Below are 5,053 nucleotides of genomic sequence, written 5' to 3'. Positions count from 1 at the left end.
AAAATAGAAAATAGAGAAAAAAGTAAGTGTTTGTTGAATATTTCTTTTATAGAAGGGAACAAGTAAAACATGGCAATATGGAAAACAATGAAACATTTGTTAACGAATTGAAAACAGGAAAACTGGAAGTTTCCTAGACACCCATGTTCCTAAAATAAACCATGAATTTTGAAAGAAAATAGTGAAAACACAGGGAAAGGCAGAATAAAAGCAAAGAATCCTTGAGACTGTCAACAGAGCTCTGGCAGACCTTGAGGAGGAATGCAGATCTAGCAGACTCTCAATTCTTTATAATTTTTGGAAGAATTTCTGGCTGCTTTGCAATAACCTGAATCTTTTTGATGCTATTAAGAGATCTTAGACCTCACATAGTCAAATGCCATTTCCCAGGCAAAGATACAGTGCACACTGCTACCATAGACAAGGAAATAAATTTGCAAATCTTTAGTCTCCAGGAATTTAAAATGGTTGTCATCTTAAGTGGGTCTTAAACCCTTATAGACATGGTGTTTGAGAGAAATGTGGAAATGTAAGCAGGAAAAAAACAAACAAACAAGATAGCGAAAATAAGTTCTAGTATACTAGTAATGTATATGTTCTTTATATATTATCAATGTGAACCAATTTTACTATCTGAAAGGAAAAGAAATCGTGTTAAAGATGACACATATTTATAATACAGCATTTGTCATAATCATGAGTTTTCTGATCTATTCTTGCCTACTTTTCTATTAATCTCCTCCAGCCTCTAAACTACAGTGTTCAGTTTCTCTTATAAACAATTTTATTTTCAATACCTGTAAAGGTGCTTGACACACAACAATATTTGTTAAGTGGATTAATAACAGAGTTGGTGCCTATGGTGGGAGAAAAAGGGACTTTTCTTTCAGAGGTTTAGGCTGTTGTTGAGGACAGTGCTCCTATGATGCTCTGTCACTCAGGTAGGAGTGCAGTGATGTGATCATAGCTCACTGCAATCTCAAATTCCTAGTCCAAAGCAATCCTCCTGCCTCCGCCTCTTGAATAGTAAGGACTACAGGCATGCTCTACTATATCAGGGTAAGTTTTTAATTTAATATAACTTTTAATTATTTTTTTGACAGGGTCATGCTCTGGCACCCAGGCCGGAATGCAGTGATGTGATCACTGCTCACTGTAGCCTCGACCTCCTGGACTCAAGTGATCCTTTCACTTCAGCCTCTTGAGTAACTGGGACTACAGGTGCATTTCACCATACCTGAAGACTTTTTTGTTGTTGTTGTTTTAGAGACAGGGTTTTGCCATGCTAGCTAGGCTGGCCTCAAACTGCTGGCTTTAAGCAACTCTCCCCATTCAGACTTCCAAAGTGCTGGCGTTACAGGAATGAGATACTATACTTGATCATAATCAAACTTTTAAATAGCAAAGACACAGAGATAATCTTGAATGAAGCAAGAGAGAAGCAATTTCTCAGAGGTAAGTATTTCTTAGTAAGATTATTAGCAGATTTCTCATCAGAAACTTATAGGCCAGAAAGTGTTGGGCCAATATATTCAATATGCTAAAAGAAAAAAACGTCTTTCAACTAAGAATCCCATATCTGTTAAAAGTGTCCTTCAAAAGTGAAGGAGAAATTAATTCATTCCCAGATAAACAAAAGCTGAGGGAGTTTAAGACCACTAGATCTGCCTTTCAAGAAATGTCTAATAGAGTCCTGAAGGGTAAAGTGAAATAATACTGGACAGTAACTGGACAGTGAAGGAAGAAATAGTGACCGCAATAAAGGTAAATACATGGGCAATTTAAAAAGACTAGCATTACAGTAACAATGGTTTTGTCTCCATTTATTTGATTTTCTATATGATTTAAGAGACCAGTGAAGTTTAGAAAAACAATTGTTAACCTAAAAGCTTTTATTTTTGTAACTTTGGTTTGTAATTCCACATTTCATTTTCTACATAATTTAAGAAAACAATGCATTTAAATGAATTACTACATTTTGGGCACACGATGTGTAAAGAGGCAACTCTGTGACATTAACAACTGAAAAGAGGGGATGAAGCAAAGTTTTTATGTATTAGTGAAGTTAAGCAGGTGCAATTCAACTAGAGTGTTGTAATATGTAATAGGTGTAAATGAGAGTTAATATTCAGATGGGGGGAATTTTAAGAAGCCATTGGGGAAATTTTTGTGTTCTCTTCCCAACTGTTAAGAGTTATCATGGAAGCACGTAGAGAGATTAGGTCTGTGTCACCTGAGTCTTAGAATTATTGTAATAAACAGAATTCCCTTCTAAGCTACATTGAAAACAAAGTGTGAATAAGACATAAACTTTGGTTTATTAAGCTACTGAGATTTGGGAATACAATTATTCCCAAATAAAAAGAAAATCTGCTTCTTGTGTTGGTAAACCTTTTACATCTGAAGACAAACAATGGTATTCCACATACCATCAGCCAAACATAAATTGAATGTGGGTTATCATTTTCTTGTGTTCATTAACCTCTTTCTAACATCTTTTCTTAACAGTACTTATAAGTAAGGATCGCTCAGTTGTGTAGTGAAATATATTTTCCAAGGAACTGCTTATGAGCTCAAGGCAAAAATTAAAAGAAAATAAATTATAAAATCAACTCAAAAGATAACTGTAGTTTTTAAAAGAGAGTATAATTAAAACAAGGTTTGTATGTGTAATTTTTGAATCATACAACTTAAAATGTGGAGGGCTCAGAAGAGATCAACTCTTCTACCCCGTCATCCCCACAACATATGGCAGTATCTGTAAAGGTCACCCTTTTAGAAAGTCACTCGACCTCTGACTGGATATTGGATAATACTGTTACCTGCTTCACTGACTGTGACAGTCCTCATCAAAAGCTAACTTGCTCCCCTTCATAAGTGTTTTGAAATACCTCGACAGTCATAATAATGCTATAACTGTACCTTTTTGCATGCTTCTTGTGCTATAATTTCTTTAACTTTTCAACTATCTGTATATTGTCTCCATGCCATGATAGTTTGATACCAATCATTTTAAAATGTGGTAGAGTGAGTGCAATACACTATTACAAATATGATATTTGGGGGGCAAACCACGCAGTTGAGATTAATTCGTTGATAATGAAAAACATCATTCCTTGTGAAGTCTAGAAGAGATAGATGTTTCTCTCAGTACCACCATTGTCTATTAATATTAGGCTTATTAATGAATATCTTCATTTTCCTCCACTTAATTGCGTTGTTAGTTCAATGTTTCCTCATCTGGTATCAGTAGAATTTGCTTTTAAAAGCTAAATATAAATGTTGTTTCCACTAGGCAAATCTGCCAACAAAAAAGTAAAAATTCTTTTTTGACTTGAATGCCTCATGAATGATTTATCTGTTCTTAATAGATAAATAATAAAGGCGTTTTTGAAAGAAGTTAAAATTTTAGATAAAAATATGTTGCTGATTTTCCTTGATTTGAAGGTTAGTTCTCTTGAGATAAATGGGGTAGAGTAATATTCTTTAAATGTATATATGAATTTCAATATAGACATAGGTTTGCTGTGACAGCTATTTTCTCTGAGTCAGCTGCAAAAATAACCCATGCTCTATTCATTCATAACATGGTAATTATTGACAGAACTTTTTTGGGGGGAGAAATTCATGTTAATCATTCTCATTACCTCTCTCAAACTTAACTGAAATTCTGAATTTGTGGTGTTCCCTTTCATTCAATTTTTCTATCAAAACAAACAAACAAAAAAACACAACAGGCACAAAAAAACCCAGGCAATAATCTTGGATATCAGCTTCTCTCAACCATTTTCTTCTGGGATTACAGCAACCATAACTAGTTTCCTTATCCTCACCTCTCACCTTTATAATCTATTTTCCTGTATATAAATTAATGACCCTTCATCTGGTCATTTTATTTCTCCACTTAAAATCCTTAATGGATCCCAACTCAGCTAACAGGACAAGAAGAACCTCATTCCACTTTCTCCACTTCTCCTATGTAGTATGGTCTCTTTGGCAATTCTGGAAATTTTATCAGCATTAACTTAAACTGAGCTTATCTAAAACTATACCAAGTTATGCTAAAGCTGTCGGTTCAGATTGCACACATTCGCAATGACTGTTTTTTGGAAAAGAGAGAAATATTACTGTAACATAAGAAAAAATCTGAAATGTAGCAAATTATCTCCAGAAATAAAACATTTTGTTGTGTTTTGTGGCATTTTGTTTGTTAGAATTCATGTATCAGGTGAAACATATTATTGATATAATATAGGCACACACACGAATATACATATATATTTATACATTCCATATGTATATGTGTATATATATGCATATACATAGAGAATGTTGAACAACACAGTTTAAATAGCATACAATTTATGTTTCTTTATAATTTCAAAACAAGTTTCTTCATATCAAGTTCTTTATACTTCTGAAACAATGATAGAAAATAATATTTACATTATATTTGTTATGAAATCTTAAGAATATAACTAAAGTCTGGGGGCAGAGCAAGACGGCCGAATAGGAACAGCTCCAGTCTCCAACTCCCAGCGCAAGCGACACAGAAGACTGGTGATTTCTGCATTTTCAACTGAGGTACTGGGGTCATTTCACTGGGGAGTGCCGGACAATTGGTGCTGGTCAGCTGCTGCAGCCCGACCAGCGAGTGCTGAAGCAGGGCGAGGCATTGCCTCACCTGGGAAGTGCAAGGGGGAAGGGAATCCCTTTTCCTAGCCAGGGGAACTGAGACACACAACACCTGGAAAATCGGGTAATTCCCACCCCAATACTGTGCTTTAAGCAAACGGGCACACCAGGAGATTATACCCACACCTGGCTGGGAGTGTCCCACGCCCACGGAGCCTCTCTCATTGCTAACACAGCAGTCTGCGATCTAACCGAAACAGCAGCAGCGAGGCTGAGGGAGGGGCGCCCACCATTGCTGAGGCTTAAGTAGGTAAACAAAGCCGCTGGGAAGCTCGAACTGGGTGGAGCTCACAGCAGCTCAAGGAAACCTGCCTGTCTCTGTAGACTCCACCTCTGGGGACAGGGCACAGCTAAACAA

Source organism: Rhinopithecus bieti, unplaced genomic scaffold, assembly GCF_001698545.2.
Source record: "Rhinopithecus bieti isolate Rb0 unplaced genomic scaffold, ASM169854v2 scaffold_28467, whole genome shotgun sequence".
In the NCBI taxonomy this organism is placed as follows: domain Eukaryota; kingdom Metazoa; phylum Chordata; class Mammalia; order Primates; family Cercopithecidae; genus Rhinopithecus; species Rhinopithecus bieti.
The sequence above is the reverse complement of the archived record's forward strand: the minus strand, read 5'-3'. Positions refer to the sequence as shown.